At 29.6% G+C, this 27,323-nt stretch overlaps 1 protein-coding gene across 2 annotated transcripts in view; it reads left to right on the top strand.

Annotated features, from left to right (window-relative positions):
- Positions 1–2,679: 2,679 nt before the first annotated feature.
- LOC142321591 (uncharacterized) overlaps positions 2,680–27,323 on the top strand; it is a 52,199-nt gene continuing 27,555 nt past the window's right edge. Inside the window, exon 1 of one of the 2 annotated variants that reach the window (XM_075359811.1) lies at positions 2,680–3,711. The gene's annotated coding sequence lies outside the window, so the exon portion shown is untranslated. Of the gene's footprint in view, positions 3,717–27,323 lie in introns of both variants that reach the window. The other variant, XM_075359812.1, reaches the window with a different exon arrangement.

Below are 27,323 nucleotides of genomic sequence, written 5' to 3'. Positions count from 1 at the left end.
TTATGGTTATTATCACTAAATTATGGTCACTATCAATGTCTACTCCTTGGATATGATTTGCAGTCAACAAGTTGATTTCTAAATCTTTGCTTAACCATGATATCTATCTGATACCAAACATTTTATGTTTTTTTAAACTGAGTGCTGGCAATTACTAAATTTTACTTTGTGCATAACTTTGTATATTCCTTTTGTCCAGCCCATATTCACCCACAATATTCCTTCCTTTTCTTTTCCAATCCTTGCATTCCAATCTCCAACTATTATTAAATTTTCACCCCCTTTTATATATTTAATTGCTTCATTAACTTCCTTGTATACACACTCTACCTCATCATCATCATCATGGGCACTTGTAGGCATGTAGATGTTTACAATTGTTGTCAGCTTAGGTTTTGATTTTATTCTTATTACAAATAATCTGTTGTTATGCATTTTGAAATACTCTGCTCTCTTATCTATCCTCTATCTTCTTGTTCATTACAAAACCTACTCCTGGCTGCCCTTTATTTGAAGCTGAGTTAATTATTCTAAAATCACCTGATCAAAAGTCTTTTTCCTCTTCCCATTGAACCTTGCTAATTCCTACTACATCTACATTTAACCTATCCATTTTCCTCTTTAAATTTTTAAACCTACCAACCTTTTTTAGACTTCTAATATTCGATGCTATGACTTGTAGAATGTTATTTTTTAATTTTCTGGTCACCCTTTCCTTAGTAGTCCCACCCAGAGATCCAATCAGGGGACTAGTTTATCTCTGGAATATTTTACTGAGGAAGGCGCCTCCATATTTGTTACATGAAAATTCAGTGAGTTACATTTTCTTGGAAAAAACCATCTGTAGCTTTCCATTGCTTTCAGCTGCGCAGTACTCAGAAGATTGAGTGATGTTGATATGACCGTTTAAGTTCTTCTGACCTACGATCTTTAACAACTACTGAAAGAGCTGCTGCCCTCATTCAGGAATTACTTCTTAGTCTGGCTCTCAACAGATACCTCTCCAGTATGGTTGCACCTTTAGTCCAGCTACTCTGTATCACTGAGCATTCAAGCCCCCTCACCATTGGCAAGGTCTTATGATTCATAGAGGAAGCTGCAGATTTATGTATTGAATTATGAACTGCATATAAACATGTAAATAGTATGGTTTACTTGATTTTCTGCCTTCACCACTTGAAGGAAGTTTCCTCTTTCTGAAAAAAACTGACTGCAGATTCTTCCACTTTTCTTTACATTGTGTAACTGAAAAACAAATACATACCCACTGTAGCTGTATTTACTTATCATATATACTGTATGACGTGTAAAGATAATTATTTATGTGTATTGAAAGTTTTGTTATTAAGATGTAGTGTATTACAAAAATTATTACTACAGATAAATTTACGTCTTTTAGGTACCTTGAAAGTGGATGTATGTTCAATGTTCTGGAATTTTATTTTGTTGGGGAAATAATTGGAAAAGTGACCTGTGAGACAACAAAAGCAATATGGGATGCACTACCACTTAAATACATGACCATACCACCTGAAGAAGAATGGTTCTTAATTAGAAATAGATTTTCTGACCTATGGAATCTGCCAAATTGTTGTTGGTGCCATCAACGGCAAACGTGTTAGAATACAAAAAATTACTAACACAGTTTCATTAAATTCTAATTATAAGTAGTATCACTCTTTAGTGCTAACGGCATGTAGTGATGCAGTTGGAAACTTTATTTTGGTTTAAGTGGCTTTCTCTGGTAGAAATAGTGATGGTGACATTTTTGATGCCTCAAAACTGGGACAGTGGTTGCAGTGAGTTGGATTAAATATACCCAATTCAATGTTTTACCTAATAGTTTAACAATTTTTCCTTCCTACTTTGTTTGTATATGATGAAGCATTTCCATTGAAACGTTATATTATGAGGACATATCCTCAGCGATCACTAAATAACACAAAACATGTTTTCAATTATGGATTAAGCAGAGGAAGATAAACTATAGAATGTGCGTTTGGAATGTTGGTTCAAAAGTTCCCTGTACTTAGGAATATTGTTCAGTGTCACAGTGAATACAAAATTAATCTTATAATAAAAGCTTGTTGTTTTCTTCATAACTTTATTCAGAAAAGAGAAGGTCGTGTGTATCTGCCATCTTCTGAATTACCTGAAAATATTATAGATGCACCATCTAATGTCAGACCAGAAACTATCCCTACACCTACACAACCTGTGCAGGCCTTACATACTCACTTAGCTAATTATTTCATATCAGAAGTAGGATCCCTTCCATGGCAATGGAAGTATTGTTTGAAATGAAGGAAACTATGTTCTTGCAGTCATATTATTATATTTTTTAAGAATAAAACGTGTTTCTTATCACAATACAATGTAATATTTATTAATATATTGATTACAAGTACTGTTTACTTGTTTTGCAATTGCCGCCCATAATTTTTCTTTTACGTCCCTTCGCGAGTACTCAGCCAGGTTATAATTATACAGGCAAGGATATTTCTCATCTTTCAAAACGAAGGCAACATTTTCAGCTTCTTCCGCCATGGTTATCGCGAAACTAGTCATACAGAGGTCGAACAAGTTCGGTTTCCCACAACTGGTTGTCACTAGGTTGCGTCGCGGTAGCGTAGCCTTTGTACTGGTGGGAGAGTGTACATTTAAAACAATATTCTAGGCTCAGAAACGATGTCGCGTCTAGGTAACTTCGTCATATCGTATTCCTGATGGGGGATCGGCCCTACTGTTCACTCATCAAGAAACCACTTCACTCATCACTTTCCTTATAAGTTGAAACTGGCTATGGTAATTTACGGAAGGACTTATGTCGAGTCGCCTACATGTTTTTCGGCTTTACTACTTAACATTCTGTTTAAACACCAATTTCCGTATTACGCTAGAAAAGTTTCGTTAGTTAAAGAACTTACGGAACGCTGAACAAATTTGTACTAGAGCTTTCTTTATCATTTAATACCAATGTGTGCTATTGTTATACCGGATAAGTTTTACTGTAGGTTATGTTGTAGTTAAAACAGTAAGACTTAATAAGAAATTTCCCTAATAGTCACGTGCAGTTTTAACAAAAAAGTTATTAGTTATATATCATTAGTCTGTTTAAATGAGAAATGAAAGAGAGATTAGGAAAGAAAGAGAGATAGTGAGTGTTTACATGTTGTAGTGGGAGTGTAAGGCTCAGATTGCGACATCTAGTAAAAATTTAAGTCGATAGAAAATACGGTATTAGTAAGAAATAAATTCAACGAGCTAGCAGCAAATTTAATGGAGTATACGATAAACTTATCACAGTTCGTGGAATTAATTTTACACCGTGTACTTTCATTATGTGCGAGACGTGATTCAGAATAACTAATACACGTATTATCGGATTCGTAACAATATTTTATATCTTATCAGTTTTATGTAGCTTAGTACAATATCGACTTGAAATAAAACAGTGTTGTGTGATACGCTTAGTGAACATTATTTCCAACCTTTTATCAATGGTTATGAATATACAAATCGATCACAATCGATTCATTCTTAATACAGCAATTAATTATTCTCGTTTTATAGTCATTATCAGTTAACTCCGGTAAAAATAATTTTATGTTTCTTGTGCTTTTGTGTAATTGCAAAATGAGTATAACATTTTTATTGCTATGTTCGCATAAATAGAGGTATTGTCTACGTTGATAATTTTTTAAAAACCAGGTACGGTAAGTTAATAGTACTTTAATTTGATACGTCACTATTATATTTATATGCATGCTAGGTATTTAAATTTTCAAGGCCATAAAAACATCTTTTAAATCCTGTACATGTTTAGTATGAATAGACTCTGATTATCGTATAATTATTATTATTTAATAGTTTTACAGACCGTTAACGTTTATTGTAATCGTACAAAATATTTATTCATTCTGAGCGGTTGTATTAAAAAAAGTGATTAGTCCATTGATTATATTTATTTATTGCTTTAGTTCATCGAGTAGAAATAGGATAAGATAATAATTAGAAATTTCATCCTGATAAATGAACCCTCGACGTTTATATTGTTGTGTAATTTTTATTTTTCACTTCAATATAAAGCTTTTGTTCTTCAGATAAAAACACTAATTATTCCATCTTAATATATATAGAGGGGAAAAAGTACAGCACTCTTAAAATTTGTTAAAATGATGATTATTGTCATCATGGGCTGCGGGCGGATCCGAATTTCCATTGTTAGTTAAATTGATAAGGAATATGTTACAAATTATAAAGGCTAAGTAGTATTATTTTGATATGGTTTTATAAGAAAGTGCATTTAATTTGATAATGATTTTGAAATCTTATCTTTAAGTTTATTATATAATGAAATGTATATTTTCCTTTTAATTGGCCAATCATTTTTTGAATGTTATTTTGAATTTTAAAAAATGAGCGTAAAACTGTTTAGAAAAAGAATTTAAAAATATTTTTTGTTTTGTTTTTAAATAGTTAAAAAGTACTTTGGTGTTTACTAAAGAAATTTCAAGCATGTGTTTTCTTTAATATTTTATAAAATTCAGATCACTGAAAAAAGAATTACGAAACAAGTAAATTAATTTATGGTTATATCAATGTTGTTGACAATAAAAATAAAAAATATTAAATAATGCAGGCCTGTACGTTTACTCTTCAGAAAAACCATGTTTAATTTATTTATTAGAAAGTTCAAATTTATTTATTATTAAAAGGTTGAGGCTTTTAACCCTAAAATCCATCTCTGATAATATTTTATTAAAATATCACTGGTAATGTTTTATTTTCATCAATTAATATATATATATATATATATATATATATATATATATATATATATATATATCATTGCATAGGAAGCAGCAGGTAGCTAATACACTGGCTGGGTAAAACCAGTTTTCGGACTGATGACTTCATAAATTTCCTGTATTTTACTACAGAAAGAATATCATGAAAAAATAATTTATTGGATATTCACGTAAGTAAGGGTCTTTTCAGACCCTTATATCCTACGTAATCATGTTTTCTCAACTTTCTCTATGACTTTTTCCTCATTGCGCTGCTATTTATAGCACAAGGCCTCAACTTTGTTTTCTGAAAATCAACTAATTATCTAAAACTAAATTTACCATCGCCTAGGTAAGTAAAATGCCGGCCTTCGTTGTGTGAATGGTAGCGTATCGGCTTTTCATCGGGATGCCCCGAGTTCGAATTCGGGTCAGATATGACATTTGGACACTTACAAAATGTTATGTCATCTCATTCTCTTAAGCAATATCTAACGGCGGTCCGGGAGGCTTGAAAAAAAGTAAGCAAAAATAGGGCTCTATTACCATTTTAACAAACATATATCAGCTTTAATAAGTTTCTATATAAAACTTCCTGAAGATGAAACTCCATCTTAAAAAAAAACAAAAATCTGCTTATTTTCGATTGTGATTTTTTATGTAAAATTTTCAACGAACTGTTCAGTGTAAAAAACATATTTTTTTTCATATAAAAAAACATAACTTTTTTGAGAAAATCAGAAACGACGCATAAAATATTTTTTTATAAATCTTGGTAGATTTTTTTTAGTAAAGAGGGCAGTTTGGAATATTTCTTTTTTTTAATTTGCTGAAAGGAAGTAGGTATATGAAAAAGTTTTTTGGGTTGAAAAATTAGGGTGTATAATTAGCGAAATCAATTTATTTCTTATTAAAACGGTAATATCTCAGTTTATCTCGTTAAGTAATACAGTAAAACTTAATAATAGATCTAATTAAGTTAATCTAATAATAAAATTTAACTAATATCATAAATTTAAATTTACCTTAACTTATCTGTTTTTCTTTTTTTTATTATGACCCCACTTTTAGGAAGTTGCAAGTGAATGCTTTAGTTTTGGTATGCATTTTTTTAAGTGGGAATAGAAAGTCTATTTTGTTATCTCCACGAGAGGCAATCTTTTCTTAGACGAGGTGTACTTTTCTCATGCTTTCACCTTCATCACCTTCCTCTTTTTAAATCCTCTTTCGCTTGATCATGTTAGGTTTTCCTCTTAATCACATTTCCCAGATTTCAATGAAACACACTTTTTCTATAACTTCAAGACGTTTTCTCAACGTATGTTAATTCAGTGTCATCTTCATCTTTTAATTTGTACTTCTTTATTTTCTTCCCTTTTAATAGCTAGTTCCTCATCGATCATTCTGTCAGTCCTCCTTATATTAGAATTTTTCGAAGATATTTATTAATAATGCCGGGAGGTTATTTGTGTCCTCTTCAGTTAATGATCATTTTTCACTTCCATAGAATAAAGTAATATTATGAAGGTAAAAGTGCGCACTATTTTAGTAATTCCTGATTTAATATTCTATTTCTAAATGTTTTACAGCTGTTAAGTGTAAATTCGCTTTCAGAATTCTATTGTAACATCCTCCGTTGAAAAATCCAACAATATCATCTTTTTGTCACAGTATCATTCTCTAGATATATAATCGACTTCGTCAATATTCAAACAACTACTGCAACATTCTCTCTCTTTATTTTTAACTACTCTTCTTCTTGTGTACTTAGCCTCTAGACTTAGTAATTTTTTAATTTATCTTCAACCCAACCTTACCCAATTTTCTTTGCAAATCCAAAAGTTTTCGTCTTCATTTGAGACTTCTTTATAAAAAAAGAACTTGTTAAAAAGCGATTTAAATTTATCGAATTAATTGATAATTTAAATAACAGTTATTTACTTTCGATATAATTTTAATATTGATATTTGAGAACGTCAAAAAATTTACTAGATTAACAGTTAATGAATCTTTTTAAAAAGGTTTCTGTTAAAATACCGTACACGATTAAAATTTTTATAAACCTTATTTTTTAACCTTCTCCCTATTCTAAATGATTTATGGCAGCTTACCATTATGGCCAAATGTTTGAATTTAAAAAAATATTTCAGAAATAGATCGTGAAATTTGTGATTTTACTTTAAGATTAGAAAATCTTAAAGGAATTAACGATCTTTAAATCGTTATTTGATGAGTTTTATTTTTTAGATTAAATTTGGGGAAAACTAAGCTTGATGTTTAATAAATTTTTATGCCTTAATAAAATTTTATTACAAAAAAAAAATACGTTTTTCACCTTTTGATTTGTGTTTATAAATTTTCCTTATACTTGAAAACTAATTCCTTATTTATCATTCTATTAGTTCATTTTGCATTCAAAATTCTTCAAAGATATCTAAAATTTCTTTACATTTAGCTTCAAATGTCATTAGCATTTGATTTTTTTTTATTGAAGATTCAACACGTCCTCGTCTAGATATTTTTTCTTAAGTGTGTATAGCCTATATGAGAGCACTAACTTTTTAAACGACATACTTTCCACCGTTGTTCAACAAACAGTCTTGAGGAGTTTCATTAAAAATCATTCGTGATTAATATTGACTTATTTTTGTCATCATAATCGTGTAATTTGAACTTTGTAGTAAGTGAAATTATGAATATTTATTCTTATTATGATAATACAAATTATCTTTATAATAGCCTCAATAAATGTTATAAGGCGTCTGTATAATACTTTAAATGATGAAAATACCACTTAAATCTGATTTACGTAATTTCGATTAAAATACTCAGACTAAAAATTTTGTTTATTGATATAGATTAATATCTATTGCTGATGAATATAATTTTGTAATAAAAACATCACACAACGTATAAAATAAAATTGAAAATTGTAACAAAAATAATTTATTATCAGTGCGATTAATCTACCAAATTATTTGTAAAAAATGGAACGGCAGGAAAGAATAGTCAGAGAATCATGTTCAATCAAAATGAATTCATTTTTGATAGCAAAGAAAGGGGTTTTGGAAGCAAAGTAATTTCTATAGATTTTACGAAAAGAGTTTTCAGGTAAAATGTATTCTTTTTAAATTACATTCGTAATTTATTACATTTGTTTGAGTTTTTGCAGAAAAAGTTGTACCTTTTTAATTCAGCTTGAAAAATTACCGATTTTCGGTTTTACGTCATAAAATATAATTTAAAATTATATGTTTCCAGTGAATTCAAAACTGAATTTTTACACGATAAAAATATTTAAAAACATTGTTTATTTACTACATGACATCGCGCCAAATTCATTTCCTAGGGATGTTGACAATTGTATATAATAAATAAATACATCGATGCGTACTAGTGAAACGTACAATTATGGGAGATAATAACCACTTCTTCTAATCCACTTTCCAGGAATCTTGACGTGTTGAAGCAGTTTACGTTCCAAAAATTGAGGATAGGCATCCTATCTTCCAGCAAAATGGGGCTCTCTTGCACCGGCTCCTTGAGGTAAGGGAAAAGGTGGATGAAACGTTTCCGGGAAGGTGGACTGGTAAAAATTGTTCAATTCCCTGGTCACCCAATTCGCCAGACATTACCTCTCTGGGCGTTTTTTTCTGGGGTTATGTCAGAGACAGGGTTTATACCTCAAAATTAGCAATTTATTTATTATCGAGGAACTGCGTGAGAACATTCGGAATGCCATTTAAAATATCACACCAGAAATGGCAAGAAATCGCCTATCAGCTGGATGTTATTCGTATGACTGGTGGGGCACATGTGGAAGTGGTGCGATGTAATGTGATTTTTCGTTACAACTTATAAGACAGGCTTTAATTTAATTTTTGTTTCATATCAATACGTGTAATATTTTGGGAGATATAGTTAAATAAAAATAGGGCATTTCAAGTGGGACACTATAGTATAGAAACTAAGGTTGCTATTTTAAGATGTTTATTGTATAAATAATCACTCACCCCTATTTGTCTCTAAACATTTTGCATACGGTGTAGTTTATTATTTTTCGTGATATTTTAACGGAGTAATTATTTGATTTCATTATAGCAATACGCTTGTGAAGTGATAAGTTCTACTTTTGTGTCATTTAAAACTCCTTTTAATCTATCAAAAGCAGTTTTACTTCTCTCAACTTTTTTTTAAGAATTCTAATCTATTAAGACCAATGATTGTTTTATTTCATCGCCCTCCAGTTTATGCTGACTCACCACATCCTCACCCACTTTTTCTTGTCGATACATGATATGGGTTTTCTATAAAATACCACAAATCATGTATATTTTATGTAATGCATTTTGTATTCTTTGTAATAAACTATTTGTGCTAGATTAGACTTCTAATGAGAAAATAGAATGCCTAATTTGGTTATTGACCCTTAAATAAACTCTTACGTTACTATAAATAATTTTATTTAATTTTCTTCTTTTATATTATGTTAAACTATTTTTTTACTTCCTTGTACTTCGTATAAGGAAAATCGCGAAAAATTTCGGTTTTCAGATTTCAACGGAAATTTTGACCATCCCTGAATAAATTTGACTAGTTTCGGTGTGACCTCTGTACATAGGTATATATCTCGCATAACTCAAAAACAATTAGCCGTAGTATGTTGAGATTTTGGATTTAGGACTGTTGTAACATCTAGCTGTGCACCTCCCGTTTTGGTTGCAATCGATTGGACCAAAAGTGTTCAAAAAAGCCCAAAAGACAAAACATTTGGATTTTGGTCTTTTTCTTAACTGCAGTAATAAGCCTTCATTGTGATCTTTTCAACGATATATCATAAGTGGTACTTATTTTTATTGGTTCCAGAGTTATAGCCAAACAAAGTTTTATGTAACGAAATATTTTGATTTTCCAAGGAGAAGTCACATCGGTTCGAATTAGAATTCATCTCCTTTTTTTAATTTAAATATATGATTTATTAATAATTATTAACTTCTTCTGATTGTAAAAAAATGTACAATAAGTAATATTTCAATAATAATTAAAAAAATATATATATGAAAAAATATGAGAAGTTATTAATGAGATAAAATTTTATGTACTTTTTATTTTTTTTAAATGTGTATATGTAATTTAATAGGCGTACAAGGAAGTCATGTAGTGTCCACATCAGATTTTTTTAAAAAATTAAATCTTTCATCGTTTGACCCGATTTTAGTATAAAATCAACACGGTCAGGGTTTCAGAAAAAGAAAATTTTGAAGATATTTGTCATATTATTTCATCGCCCAAATCCATAAACAAATTACTCCTTATACTTACAAATTAATTTCTGTTGTAGTTCAACGAACGTTCGTTAAAATCAATTCAATCACTTTAAAACTGGACGGAAAACTTCCAATTAATTCGTTTGATAATAATTATTTTTAATCAATAATCACCCAACATTAAAAAAACCAAGCATTTCATTAATTTATGTTTAATTAAATTGTTAAAGATTTTCTATAATCTATGGTTAAAATAAAAAATTTTTCTTTCGGTAAATTTCCATCGGTCCTACAATTTAAAGTAATTTTTAACATTTATTATTTTTTAAATTTACTAAAAATTCTTGGTAATTTTTTATTGTTTTCGATAATTGTGTTTGGAACTTACGTAATAAACAAACAAAAAACGTACGATAAGATATTAGGTTTAGCTGGTTCTCATTTAAAGAATATTTCATTATCTCATGATATACTAATAGACATATTTATTCTCTAACTGACAGTATTTATTCAATTACTTAAAAAAAAAAAAAATACAATTACTTTGGCTTGAACAAATAAATTGCCTCTTAATTATATATATATATATATATATATTAGTTTCATTCATAACAAAAAATGTACAATACTCATATTTTTTTATAACTAGATATTATTTCTTATTTTTCAGGATAGTAAAATTAAATCACTGTTATTACGTTAGGCTATTGTATAGGTGATATTCAAATAGGTTACATATATATTTTTATCTTTCGGGACATGTATCTGCCCTACCTGTAGACTATTTAAAAAAGTTAATACTCGCGTATGAATGTACGAAATGTTATCGGCTTTTTAAAACTTTTTTTATGAGCAACATTTTTTTGATAACCTGAGAATTTTTTAATTCATTATATATTAATTTACATATAGAAAAACTAGTAGGTAGCAATAACAGTTACGAAAGTACAAGAGAGTTAAATTATGGTCGGCACGTGTATTTAGAGTGATTTTGATTGCTAAAATGATGTAATATGTTCCCGAGAGCTTTATCATTAAAAAAAGTATTAACAAGTTTAGTTTTGTTAGCAAAAATAATGTACTGTCGTTTTGTGATATTGAAAAAAATAAGAAAGATAAAAACTGAAGGAAGACTGTTAAATCAGGAATCACAAGGTAAATTTTATTACGAATTGCCAAAAGAAAGATGCTTGGATCATCATGACGAAGGTCATCACCAGTAATAACAATTACATTGCCTTGATTCTGCCGGTCCAGTCGAGTAAATTTCAAGTAACATAAAAAAAGTACTATTTTTACTGAGTTCGCTGAAGACCGGTTGTCGTAGTACTTAACATCCCGATATCAGTGCTGCCAATGTGTTTTCTGATTATCCCTTTAATACAAGTCGTGATTATTTTACAAGACCGAAACGATCTTCTGTACATTTAATAAAAGTTAGGGATATTCTCGTTATTTGTATATTATTATAGTAAAATCTTCCATAAAATAAAATCAATGTGGAAAAATAAATTGTCCATCTATGTTCATTTTATGTCCAGATCGTTAGCCGGCAGTTTTAACAGTTTTGCAACGTCAAACCCAATCAAATTGTATAATAAAAAGTTTTTAAAAACATACTTCTTAATATTTGTTAATAATTGTTTGTTCGGCTGAAAACGATCTGAAACTGTTTATTCAGCCGGTTATATTCAAAACAAAATTTGGTTCGGTTTGTCGTCGAATAGATTTATCTTTTTAAATTAAATATAAATAAAAAGTTTTTTATAAATATAAATAAATAACTGGAATTTAGGATTCCTGAAAAATTAGTCGTATTTAATTTTTTGGATTTTTAATTAAATGAGTTTTATTTTATAATAAAAGTATTCTGCCGTTTAGTGAAATGTAATTTTACTTCCTTGTACGAACTGAAGGAAGTATTGTGATCGCGAAATATTTCGGTTTTCAGATTTCAACGGAAATATCCATTTTGACTATCCCAGAATCCGTTTTGACTAGTTTCGGCATGACGTCTGTACGTAAGCATGTACGTGTACGTACGTACGTATCTCGCATAACTAAAAAACGATTAGCCGTAGTATGTTGAAGTTTTGGATTTAAAACTGTTGTAACAACTACTTGTGCACCTCCCCTGTTGATTGCAATCGGCTGCACCAAAAGTGTACAAAAAGCCGAAAATCCCCCAAAATTTGGATTTTGGACTTTTTCTTAACTGCAAGTAATAAGCCCTCATTGAGAGCTTCTGAACGATATATCATAAGTGGTACTTATTTTCATTGGTTCCATAGTTACAGCCAAATAAAATTTTAATTAATGAAATATATTGATCTTACAAGGGGAAGGCACGTCTGTTGGAACCAGACTTATCTCTTTTTTAATTTAAATATATTAATTTATTAATAATTATTAACCTCTGATTGTAAAAATAAATTACGATAAATAACAATTCAATAATAATAATAATACAACCAAAAAAATGAAAAAAATATCAGAAGTTATTAATGAAATAAAAATGTATGTACTTTTCATTTACAACAAAATGTGTATATGTAATTTAATAGGCGTACAAAGAAGTCATATGGTGTTCACATCTGATTTTTTATATTTAGACCTGTATTTTTATTGTTTATAATAAATGTTCACAGTTTTTGATTAATTAATAATTTTTATTTGTTGTAGCTGAGGAAATAAAAATAGTTTAAAATTTAGTGCGACTTTTCACCATTTTGGAATTGAAGAATTTATGTTATAACTATTTCCTCCGGAAATTCTGTGTCGAATACCGGACAAGCTTGGCATTTTTCATACGCTACAAGCTTCTTCTTCTTTCATTAGTAACTTTAATTGGGTGTTTGGCTTGTAGTCACTAAAATAAATAAAAAAGTTTACCAAAACTTTTTGAATATTTTATTGGAAACAGTTTTACTTCTGATTTTTTTTCTGTTGCTTCTGATTACTATGTTCAAATAGAAAAATAGAAAACATATCATAAAATAGTAGTTAACATTTGTTATTCATTAAATAAATATATATATATATATATATATATATATATATATATATTTTATTTAGCCTCCGAACCACAGTAAGGTATTATTACTCAGAGGATGATATGTATGAATAAACGAAGTATACTCTTGTACAGTCTTACGTTGACTATTCCTGAGATGTGTGGTTAATTGAAACCCAACCACCAAAGAACATCGGTGTTTACGATCTAGTATTCAAATCCATTTAAAGTAACTGCCTTTACTAGGATTTGAACCTTAGAACTCTCGTCTTCTAAGGTTCAAATCCTAGTAAAGGCAGTTACTTTTATACGGATTTGAATAAAATAAGGAACAAAATTAGTGATTTCTTATGGTTTTTGATCTCAAGAATTCAATAAAACTGGTTCCAGAACAGTGTCTGCAATGGTTTTTGAAATCTTGGTTTTTGAAAACCAATAAATTGGGGTAAAACCCCTGTTTTATATGTTTGTGTACAATATCTTTGTTAAATGGGTAACAAACATATAAAACTTTTAAACAAAACTTGTAGCCAATTTAACTCTGAACAAAATAGTGTAAAATAAGTTAGAAAAATTCGAATTTTATTTAGAAACAGTAAAATGGATCAAAGTGCATTATACGTACCATTTTATAATAAATGTTTTAAGATAATCCCGCCATTTTAACACATTTCTTGGTACGCTTCTGTACTGTTTTTTTGCTCTTTTTTGTTCTTCAGGGCCGTTCTTAAGTTGCTCAGCCGCATCCATAATGCGGACAATTAATCCCTCGCAAGAATGCATTTTTGTTTTGTTTACAATATTTTTCACACATCCCCAGACGATAAAATCTAAACATGTTAGATCAGGCGATCTTGGTGGCTAGGAATCTTGGTGACCTTCACAACGATCCATATCTCAGGGAAGTGATGATTTAAGTGAATGAAAACGGCACAAGAGAAATGGAAATGCGGGCCATAGCACAGGAATTATACTTTGCGTCTCAGCTGTAGAGGATCATCTTCAAGCAGCTGCGACAATTCTTCTTGAAGAAAGTGCAAGTAGATCTCAGAATTTAAGCGGCCAGGTAATATGAACGGTTCAAACAGCTGATTGTGAAGAAGGCCGCAACATACGTTGACGCTAAATCGGTGTTGAAAATTGCCTTCTACCGTTTCATGAGGATTTACATCTGTTCATGTATATTCATTGTGTAACTTGTTGACGACATCTCGAGTGAAATTTTCCTTCGTTAAACAAAACATATTTGTAGAGTTTCGATTAGTTTTCCATCAGTTGCAGAAATCAAAGCGAAGTGGACCGTCTCCTGGGTGTAGAAGTTGAACTGGCTGTTTATGATAAGGACAAAACTTGTTTTGTTTAAATGTCCTTCAAATTATCGAAAAGTTCGTTCCGCTTAGAAAGACGTTTACTGATGCCTGGACTAGCATCGATAATACTTTTTTTTTCAATGACATCATAGTGTTGGATAGATCATAGATGGTTCGAATACTAGGTAGTGAACCTGTTTCCCGAAGATTATGAAATGTTGCACTAATTGATTTTCGATTTGGAATCCAACGATTCGGAAAACGTATTTCATATCATACTGCAGCAGCTGTAGCATTACTATTATACATACCCAAAATGGATACCATATCAGCGTCTGTTGTAAATAAGTACAGCATTACTTCAATAGTAAAGCGATCACGTTCAAACTAAAGTTCATAGAAACGGCAGCACAGTTCACAGTACCCGATATACTTAATGTACCTTACAGAATGATTTAAACACTAATACATATTGCGCATTGTTGATCAAATGCTGTTATTTTATTACCTATTTTGAAATAATAATCTTTCAAATAATTTATTGTATTTCTGTCATTAATAAAAATATATTATCTAAGTAATCTTTATTTATTTATTTTTATTTTACAGTAAATTTTGTTTTTACAGATTTTTCACATCACTAAAAAAGATTGGTTTTTGTTTACATTAAATAAAATACTTTTCTAACAAATGTAATAATCTACTGTTTCTTAATAAAATTAGAATTTTTCTAACTTTTCTTTGTTTTATTCAACTTAACTTACACGATTTTGTTCAGAATTAAATTGTCTACAAGTTTTATTTAAAAGTTTTATGTGTTTATTACCCGTTTAACAAAGTTATTGTATGTCAAACATAAAAAACAGAATTTTTTACCCCATTTTATTGGACTTTACCCCAGATATCTCAAAAACTATTGCAGATACGGTTCTGGGATCTATTTTATTCAGTTTTCAGGACACAAACCATAAGAAATCACTAACTTTGCTCCTTAATTAACGTCCTAAAAATTTAAGTAAGGCCTCATTTCACCGGTGTAGCTGAAATTCCAGTGACATTTTTCACTAGCCGTAACTCGCTAACGCAGCATTTTAGAACATATGTTTATATGAACATTTTCGATTATTTTGTATAACTGAATGTTTCTAGAGTGGTGGGCTGGCTATACGTTTTCGGGTTCTACTTGTAAAACTAAACAAAAAATATGCTTAGGAAAAATGGCAATTTCTCCTTCGTTCTCCTACTGTTCGCCATCTTGTAATTTAATATAAAAATGTATATCTCAAGTAAGGATATAGGAATCACAATAATATTTGGTAAGCGTCTTGGTAATACAATTTTAAAATTAACAAAAAAATCAGAACTTAAATACATTAGTAAATTACAAAATAGCGTCCATGTTTATTTTTCATTCCGTTATATTTCCATAAATATTAGTTTTATCAAAAGATATGACGTGCTAAAATGTTAAGCCTTTTATTTTGAACAAAATGGCATTTTCTTTTTTAAAATCGGTTAACAAATAGCCGAGTTATGGCAGAAAATTCATGATGTAATTTTGTATCTGTTTTCATGTCCACCACTTTACGTTCAACTCAATTAAATATTAATCGTTTTTATTTATTATTATTCTAGTATTGTAAATTAGTATCAAATTAAGTAATAATCTGCTCACAGTAGAATTTAATATTAAATAGTAATAAAGCAATTGATATTAATTTTTCACTTTTGAATAATTTTACACAGTGACTATTACTGTTGATCATGTGAACAATGAAAAATGCAATGCACATTATTTAAAAATAAAACCATATGATTTTAAAGAAATTTAAACTCATGACTTACTTGTGAATGTTTGTTTAACATGCAATGCCATTGGTTTATTTTTTAAGTTTTGTTGTTTTATCATCATGGAATTTGAATATTCTTTTGCGGAAATGTGATGTGTGACATGCATTTAATGTATGGTTTAGCAATCTGTACCTGGGCAAAAGCCAAAAGACTGTATGAAAAGAAGTTTCCTAACAAACGTGTAGGAAATTAAAAAACTTTGAACTTTTACTGCTTAGGGAAACAGGTACATTTACACCAGGGAATCATGAGAGTGGTAGACCAAGAAGTACTAGGACTATGGAATTAGAAGAAAGTGTTCAAGAATTCCCTGATAAAAATAGACGTTCTCTGGCAATACAAGAAGGTGTGGGCCATGTGACTATGTGGCGAATTTTAAATGATAACTGTCTTTACCCTTATCACTTGCAGCGCTTACAGGGGCTGACTGCCGATGATTTTCTGCTTTCTGTAATTGGTTTTGAAGAACATAAATTGAAGACCCTTTATTTTCGGCAAGGATTTTGTTGACAGATAAAGCTTCTTTCAACATGAATGGTGTTCAAAACTGTCAATCTGAAGCGACGAGAATCCTCATGGTACCTTCCAAAGTAGCCATCAACAATGATTTTCTTTGAACATATGGGCAGGTACTTTTAATGACTATCTTTTCGGTCCTGTTATTCTATCAGATCGTCTAAATACAGAAAATTAATCTTGCTCATTTGACCGAAAATCTTCCACATTTTTTGAAAGACCTACCTCTACAATTAAGAGGAAATATGAAGTTTCACTCGATGGAGCTCCAGTACATTTCAATCACTTGATATTTCCTGCATGAAATTTTCCTTGAAAAATGGATAGTCCATTGGAAGATTATTATTTAAAATTTGATACTAATTTACAATACTAGAATTAATAATAAATAAAAACAATTAATATTTAATCGAATTGAACATAAAGTGGAGGACATGATAACAGACACAAAATTACATTATCAATTTTCTGCCACAACTCGGCTATTTGTTAACCGATTTAAAAAAAAAAAGTAATTTTGTTCAAAATTAAATATTTTAGAAAAGCATACATTTTGATAAAACTAATATTTATGAAGACATAACGGATTGATGGCCGCCATTCTATATTTTTTATAATATTAAACCTTTTTAGCGAGACGCTTAGCAAATATTATTGCGATTCCTTTATCCGAACCTGAAATATACATTTTTATATAAAAATAACAAAATGGTGGTCAGGGGTAGAACGAAGGAGAAATTGTCATTTTTCCTAAGTATATTTTTTGTTTAGTTTTACAAGTAGAATTCGAAAAACTATAGCCAACCCACCATTTTAGAAACACTATATATTAATATCTTAAAATATAGGGTGGCGCCTTAGTAGACTACCATATCCGTTAAATCCTTCACTCAGGTCTATGTTATGAAAATAATTGTAAAACAAATTTATAATTTTTAGAGTTTAACTAAATTTAATTAAAAACATAAAACCGATTACTAATAATTTCAATATAAGTAAATGCAAAACAAATTACAGAACTAGTTCTTGAAAATTCGATCGCCTAACCATAATATTTAAAAGCCTTTATTAGAATCTGAATTATGAAAATACGAATAGAAATTTATCTCAGAATTAAACGGTGGAGGCAAAATAGGAGCTTTGTATAACTGAATAATTGCTGCCGGACTAGAGTGTTGATGTACTTTGGCAATGTTTCACTCTCCATTTCTTTTGGACGGTGACCTAACTGACAAGGTAACGTAACCACTGTATAACACTAGACGTAGCGGTGATGATTGTTGCTAGACTTGCGGTTTGTCTCAATAAAACTAATTTCACACCTGCTAGTCTGTCTTCCAAAAAAAAAAACACCTTTAACTCTAAATAAATAGTATAATTTTGTTATACTTTTTAAATAAATGTTCCAACAAACGTTAATCCAATTCGATATCTTTTCATTAAAGATAAATATAAATGAAGATAATTTTTTTTTTTAATTTTGAATTAAAACGTCTAGTTTTTTAATTGCTTCTCTTGAATTTGTTATTACAATAATTGTGGTCAGAATATATTCATAAGATCTATCTTAAAATATAGACTTGTACTTTTTAAATTTGAAGATCTTTTTAATATTGTTAGTCAACTTTCTATAAACGTTTTCTCTACATTCTAAATTACGAAAATGCTAATGTAATAACAATTATGTATAAAATTATTTTTATTAAATTTCGTGATTTCAAGTTTCTTTGTTACATATTATGCAAATAAAAACATAATGTTTGTACAGATGTGTATGCTTCTGTATTGATTATCATACTACAAAATTTAGTATTATATTTTTTATACGACAATACCTGTATTGTTTAAACAAAAAAGACACTCTGTGCTTCATTTTATTTATTTATTTATTCTTATTATTTTGTAAAAAAACACCTGAAATACCTCTGATTTACGATGCGTTAAAAACACAATATATAGACCTATGTAATGTTATTTAATAATTTTTAGTTCAATGAGCTTTACAATTTTTAAAAATGTATAATTCTAGAATTATCATATTTTTATATATGAGATAGACTTTTGAAAGCTTCTTTGATCCAAAAAAAAGTTACAACACAGTTGTTTCTGAAACACAGCTTACAAACATAACTTAATTTATCATTTTATTAAAATTATAATATTTTTTCGTGTATTTAATTCCTTGTTTCTAACTAAAGCGTGCGCACATACCGTATTTAATTCACGGGGTTGTAGCGATACTAGCGGCGACAATCGGCACTAACTAAACTAATGTAATTTCACAATTTACAACGAACAAATTTTCGTTTGTACGGTCGATTAACTGGTGTAACCGCGAGGCATAAAGCACCACATACCGACTCGATAGGGCGATCGAGTTCGAGACCCAGCTCGACCGAGTTACTTTTTTACACTTTAAATATTAATCATTTATTTAATTCTACCGCTCACCTGTGACGTCACAACGTAGTGACGACTACAACTTATTTTTTAATTGTTAAAAAATGTGCCAAAGAAAAGTATGACCTTAATTAGGCGAAATCTCAAAATACTGAGCGTGACCTTGCTCTACAGCCTCATCCCCTTGACCTTTTAAGTTGAAAATTTAATTGTATCAATGTCCCATATATATATAAAAGTAAAGTCTGACCAAGTTTGGTCAAAATCGGTCCAGTAGTTTTGAAGATTTAAGGTGATTTAGAGGCCGACACCGAACACACACATACACACAAGAATATTAACATCCTGAAAATTTCCATCCGGTTTTTTGGGCTTCTTAGGTGTCAAAACGTCAATATCCGGTGAAAACCGTATCTGCCCAAATCGAACCGGTTACAATACTTTCCCTTTTAGAGTTATAATTCTGCTATAGCGCTATGTTGACGGGAAAGTAATAAATCATTTTAGTTCACTTACTTCTCCAAGTCGAATCATATGTTTTTATTTTAGTTGAAATGTAATTAATCATTTACATATATAATATTTTCTATTAAACTTCATATAGTCTTTATGAAGTTTCACAGTGTTAATATTACACAGTGTTATGAATGAAATTGGGGTTTTTCATGATTGGTTGCAATAATTTACTATTACCCAGTCACAAGTAAGGTTATAGTTGACTGTTGAAAATAAATAAGATCATCATGAAGAGTTTATACGAAACAGTCTTCATAACTACCGATAAATTAATTAATTGGTGTTGGTCCACATTAATAAGTGGGAGGAGTAAATCTAGCAACAGTAATGTAATTAGGCAGTGTGGATTGGTGTAAAGCCACAATCACGTCTATCAAATCGAAACCAATTTTCTATTTTATTTTTGCAATTAAAATATCCAGTTTTTTTAAATAAATAATTTTTTTTTATTTATCCGATGATAAATTGTAATTTCGGATTTGTTTGAACTTTTAAATCTGCTTCATGAAAAAAGGCATCTTACTTAAAGAGATAAATCTCACGAACTACTTTTATATAATCTTAAATAAAACCTTTTGTTATAGAAATTATGTTACGATCAGAAAAAAAATTATTTTAGATTAAAAATACAAAAACAAACATACTGTTTAAGTAAACGTAAAATAATCATAAAAATGTTTCAGACTTTATACTTATCAAACATTTTATTAAAGTAATTTATATTTTCTGTTATATTTACTGTTTATTTTTTAAAACCTTGAAAATATTGACCGTTTGACAAAAGTTTTTAATATGAGAATAACTACACATATTTGCTAAAGTTTATTTATTATTATTTTTAATTAACAGAACTTATTCTGCTTCTCTTTAGAATCCACATATTAAAAAATCAAAGCTTTTATTCTTATACATTTTTATAACAAAGTTATCAAAAGACTGATTTACAATAGGCTAATTGACTGTTCTTGAGAAACAGGTTTATATTATGCCTCACGGTGTATTTTATTAAAATATTAACATTATAACACATAAAAGATCATTTACATGATATATTTTGCATTTTTATAAATCGATTAAAATTTTCCCGCTAAAACGCTCCATACTATCATATGATGTCACGCCTTACAAAATAATCAAATGTTTAGTGGAGTGTTTCAGGTGTACGAAAATGAATAAGTCTAAAATGAATTCCAAGTTTTACAAGTACTGTGTAGTGTCTCAGTGTGAAAGTACTACCATTAAAACTCCAAACAAATTGTTTATTTAATTGTATACATGTTTACTTAACAAACAATTTCACATGAACTTTATTCTCCGGGCATATTTTACATTTGATTGTGCATATTTTGCCATTACGCTTTAGCTGCACATAGTTTACAACATCATTTCCATACGATGCTCTTGAGGATTTAAAATAAAATTTAGCCATTATTATAACAATTTAATTATAAGATACGTTTTTCTTCTGACATCTAACCTCAAAAACAATAAGTTCAAAATCCATGCTCATTTTAATTATATGCTCATTTAATAAACGTCCGCTTAATAGTCCGTCGACCAATAATTTGTTAGTATGTTAGTTCTTAGAAATTTAACCCTTCGCTCGCTAGCCAAGGTTAGCATAGGTTAAGTTTGCTTAGATGATGTTTATAATTTCATTTATTTATTTTCTTATTTCAATATAGTGTTTTAGTGGCGCCATCTAACTAACTACATGGTCGACGGGCTATTAAGCGTTGTGAGCATATAACTGATTTTGGCCAACAATACTTATACATCAGACTGTAATATGAGGTAATAATTACTTAATATTACGAAAAACTAATATACGGCAATGTTTATAGTTGTGTAGCTACATAGAAGTTTTGATATTTCGAAATTCCGCTGAGGAAAAATCACTATTTGATGGGAAAAAAGTTCCCATCATAACCACATCAATTTTGGGCAAGTTATTGCTGTTGGCTTTTGCGAACCCTGTTTCCATTGCGAAGACTTGTTGTAGTCGTCGTACTATTACAGAAAATCGTATAACACGCGAAAAATGTGTTTTAGAGCACAAAATCAACAAACCACATAGACCGCTGTAAACAATCTGATGTTTTGCAAGACATGCTCTGATTGGTGTTTTATGTCACGTGACCAACGGGCTTTATTTCTACTTATTTATTTCTTGAAAATATTAAATAATCTTAAATAAGTTATCAAATTAGGTTCATTTTCAATATTTTTAGATTAAGACCAATTGTAGAAAATAAAATTCTATCAGGTTTTCCCTTACTGTCATCTAGCCAGTAAGGGAAAACATGATAGAATAAAACCTTGTTTTTTATCCAGTTTTTCACCCATGCTCAATGATAAGCAGTCTTTGTTCAGTGATAATCCGCATTTCGTATCAATCAACAATTGTCGTAACGACTCACAAATTGATGACCTCTGTCATATTTTTATGACTCCATTCCATTGGATCAACCACTGCTTGACATCTTTTAATTGTTTGCCCTTTGTAATTTGCTGCCACCCAAAAATTCCTTTAACTTTTTGAACAGATGAAAGTTCCTCGGAACTAATTCCGGAATGAAAATTGGGTGGCAGAAAATCTCTTGTCCAAATTTTACCAAAAAACGACTTGTCACGACCACAAAATAATCACGTACAATAACACAACGCCCTTTGTCAGTTGCTAACTTGGCGATTTTGAAATCGTAACCTAACTTCTGCTGGGTCTCTTACTAGACTTTTACACTAATTCTTGTTCTTTATGACATACGATCAGCATTTTTGATTGTCATACGATCAAAAAGTATTCTATCGTACTTTTTATTGCAGTAACCAGTAATAATGCGAGAGAGACAGAGGGGGACAGTGGGAAATGTAACCACGACTCGTACTGCTTGTGTGTTATTCACTTTTTTCTGCCGTTGCAACCTATCACCTCGCTGCTTAGCAGCCGTAAAAGTAAAAATATGATTAATGCTTGTTGTTTTACCGTTCAAAATGATTGAATGGGTTGAACAGAGCGTACAGGTCTTTTACAAGACGAACAGGTCTTCTACCAGCAAAAATCCCGAAATGATCGAACAAGCTTTAGTAGACGGAAATGAATAATTATATCGAGTAACATTTAGAGAGCTTGAAGATGAAGTTGGAATTTTGCTCAATGCAATCGATTTTTACGGAAGATGTCGGGATGCGGTGGGTAGCAGCATAATTTGTCCCAAAATTTCTCACTCACGAATAAAAGGAAAACCGACTGCAAGTTTACCAACACGGGGTGGAATATGCTAATAGTGATCCTGATTTTCTGTTAAAAGAATAATAATCGGAAGATGAAACATGGATCTATGACTATGATCCTGAGATAAAGACACAATCATCCCGTTGGAAAACGCCAATTCCTCTGCGACATAAGAAAGTCAGGCAATCACGAAGAAATGTGAATATCTTGCTGACAGTCATTTTGATTATCAAGACATGGTTTATCACGATTATGCCCCTCAAGAACGAACTATCAATAAAGAATACTATATGACTGTCTGTCGGATAAGAGATGCTGTTTGACACGAGAAGCTATGTTTTGGGGAAATGGTCACTGGGAAATCCATCACGATAACGCTCCAACCCATACATTACAACTTATCCAGGAGATTCTTGGCAAAACACAGGATCGAACAATTTCAGTATGCTCCTTATTCACCACACGTGGCTCATTGCGATTTTTTGGCTCTTTCTTAAGCTTAAAATTTCGGTTAAAAGAAAGAGATTTGATGGCAGAGAAGAGATCAAAAGAAAAGCGACAAAAAAACTTATGGTAATCACTAAAAATTAGTTTGAAGAATGCTTCCAACAATTAAAATATGACTGGGATAAGTGTGCTATAATCAGAAGGGACGTAGTTTGAAGGGGTAAAGTCATTAAACTAAATGGTTAAACGGTCGACTATTTTTTGACCAAACCTCGTACATATTTCATCCCGGACAACGATCGAATTTAGTAATTTTTCACTTCTTTCTGTTTAACTCGTCAAATATTTAAACCCGGACTCCATTTACATTTGTTCTTGATCTTTCGTTAATGTGAGCGACATCAAAAGGGCATATAGATCTTGAGTTTTGCAGGTGTGTCAACCACCATTAGGGAAATTTCTGAACGTACATTATTTTCACGGCAGACCACACAATTCATAAAATAAATAACTACTATAAAGTAATTTGGAAATAGAATCGATAGAGAATCACTTCAAAAGCCCATGACGGTTGGTTCAAAAATCAAAACCCAGGTCAGGTAAAATAAATAAAATACTTCTTTGAATAAAAATAATCTGTTATGAAGGAATTTATACTAAGAGAGTAAAAAATAAAAATTCAATTGTATTTATAAATTTTAATTTGATTCTCATGCATTTTTAACTAATACTTACTAATGAGTTATGACAGCAGTTAATTTGTTTATTAGATAACTTATTGAAATACATTTTATATATGTTTTAAATACAATAATAATAAAAAAACTTATTTCACAACCTGAGGTAATGTTTGCTGTCTCAAGGATCATTTGTAAAGCATATATAAATATTATTTATAAAAATTTAAGAAATAGGATTAGATTTTTGATTTATACAGAATGAAATACGTAAACTTATCAAAATAAACATTGTAATAAAAAACGTTATGTAACGTTAAATGAAACGTTAATTTAAATGTAATAAATGACCAGTTTCTCTGATCGTTAAATAGAACAATGAGTTGCTTAGTATGTTTGATCTTCAAAAATAGAAATAATAATTTCTTTACTAAATAGTTTAAAATATTTTGAAAATTAACGTTTGAAAGTTACAAAAGTATTTCGATTTACTCCAACAAAGCAGTGTTTTAATATCGTTTGCAGCTACATTTTATTGAATTATGTTTAGAACAAGAGAATACAATAGATGAATGAGTATACGGCATTAAAAAAGGTAAAAGCCAATAAATTTATAATGGATGTATATGCATATAACAATATTAATTTCAGTACTTTATTCCTTTTACCGGTACAATTAATCTGGCTTTTTTACTTCCAATTAGTTTAGCGTCATGTAAAATAACAGTACGTTTTCCTCCTCCCCAAAAAAGAACACCATACCAAAGAATAAACTAAATTAAAGGACTTTGTACCGAGTGAAATTGATAAATAACTTTTTTCCATTAGACTGAGTGCAGTAAATCAATTTTGTTTATCGAGAGATGTACGAGAATATGATTTAAAATTAACATACAAATAAAATAAATATTAACTTTTTAAAATCTTTCTACTCTATAATTTTTGAAAGCATACATGCCAGTTAAAATGAAATTATTATATACATCAAAAAATTAGATTTCTAAAGATTAAATTTAACTCAAATCTAAGAAAAATATTATGTTTATCACATTTATTTGATCCAACAGTCATTTAGCCTCCTTATAAGATCACTAACTTTGAAAAATCTGATGGGGATACCACATGACTTCCTTGTATGCCTATTAAATTACATACACACATTTTTTCTGTACTTCATTTAAACTTATTTCATTTGAAAGTGAGATACGATCCTCCATTTCTTTAATAAAGTGGACAGTTAAGACAATTGCATTGTGGTAGACACGACATTGCATCACATTTTTTATGGTATCCGTATCAACATTTTATATTAGTTTATTCTAATTTTGTTACACGACGCTCAAGAAGTGATGTGGTGGAAGTGAGAACGTGTCGGATTGGTAACAATGGATGGATCGGTTTGAATCCGTGATATTACACATGTTTTTTTAACTCTTTTTTAATTTAAATATATTGATTAATTATATTAATTGATAAATATATTATCAATTATAAATATTATTATATCAATTATTATATATATTATAAATATATTATTGATTAATTATTAACCTCCGACAAATTTTTTAATCAAAATGAAAAGTACATAAAATCTTATTCATTAATAACTTCTGATTTTTTCATATTTCTTTTTTTTTATTGTTATTATTGAATTATTATTTATTGTTAATTTTTCTTTACAATCAGAGGTTAGTAGTTACCAATAAATCAATACATTAAATTAAAAAAAAAAGTTAAAAAAATATATGAATAAGAAGTCGGATTCGAACCGATGTCTTTCCTCTTGTAAGATCCAAATATTCCATTAATTACAATTTCATTTGGCTATAACTCTGGAACCAATGAGAATAAGTACCACTTATGATACATCGAAAAGCTCTCAATGAGGGCTTATTCTGCGGTTAAGAAAAAGTCCAAAATCAAAATTTTTGGAATTTTGGCCTTTTTTGGACACTTTTGGTCTAGTCTATTGCAATCAAAAGGGAAGGTGCACAACTAGATGTTACGACAGTCCTAAATCCAAATTTCAACATCCTACAGCTAATCATTTTTTTTTTAGTTATGCGAGATACATACGTACATACAGACGTCATGCCGAAACTAGTCAAAATGGATTCAGGGATGATCAAAATGGATATTTCCGTTGAAATCTGAAAACCAAAACTTTTCGCGATCACAATACTTCCTTTATTTCCTACAATGAAGTAATAATAATTCAGTTGATGCAGATGCAAAAGATTTAGAAATACCAATAAATTATTTATTTCAAAAAACTATGGAAGTAATTAGTACTGTAGCGGAACAACAAATTTCTGGTCGTCCGCAAAATTTAATTTTGGGCCCCCAGAAAGAAAAACAACTTATATTTGGTTAAATTTTATTACAATATAATAGTAATCCATAAATGATAGAAAATATTCACAAAGAAGCAGTTATACAAAATAACTTCTAAGTAGAATATACTTTTAAAAAAACTATATTTTTAACGCATATTAAATACATAATATTACTAAGGTGGTGGCATGTATCGATAAAATGATTAATAAGTATTATTACCTAGTTATTTTTTTTTTTAAATGAAATTTTTTGCCGAGATTTTAAATTTGCAAAATCTCTTTTGACATTTTTTTTCCATTTCGTTTTTGCTTCTATTGCTAAAAGAGATAAATTATGTAAACGTCTTTCTCCATTGAAATTTCTTAAATATTTTTTTATTATTTTTAATTTAGGAAAAGTTCTTTTTACTGTAGCCACAGTGACTGGTAATGATAAGAATAAAAAAACTTGACGACAATGTATTATAAACTATTAACAGCTCGGCAATTTCTTTTATATTTGAAATTGTGACAATTTCATCCCTTAGCATGGCAGATGACATTATTAATTGCATAGGAAAATTATTTGTTAAACCTTCTGGGTAATTTGATTGAAGCGTCTCGCAGATTTTTAAATCTCCGCTTCATTTAATTTTATAAAATTTTCAGGCAGCGTGAATGAAAATAAATTTTTCATTTCATCTATTCCTTTAAACCTTTTTTGAATTTGATTAATAACTGGATCTAGAATTTCATTAATTACATTTACCCGTAAAATGACATTTCCGTTATAAAATTTATGGTGTTTGGGTAATTCGTTAAATATTTTTTTACTATTCTTTGTCTTTTCAAAGAAAAGTTGGAAAAATATTCCATTTAGCAGCTATCTGCATCGCTTCATTTTTTGTAAAGTGTACATATTTTTATATTGTTGAAAATTCTTAAAGGTTGTTTGTAAAGATTTTGTTGCCGCCATAAGGTCTTTT

This window comes from Lycorma delicatula, chromosome 3, assembly GCF_047948215.1.
Source record: "Lycorma delicatula isolate Av1 chromosome 3, ASM4794821v1, whole genome shotgun sequence".
Classification (NCBI taxonomy): Eukaryota; Metazoa; Arthropoda; class Insecta; order Hemiptera; family Fulgoridae; genus Lycorma; species Lycorma delicatula.
Note: the sequence above shows the minus strand (reverse complement) of the source record. Positions and strands in the feature narration are given on the sequence as shown.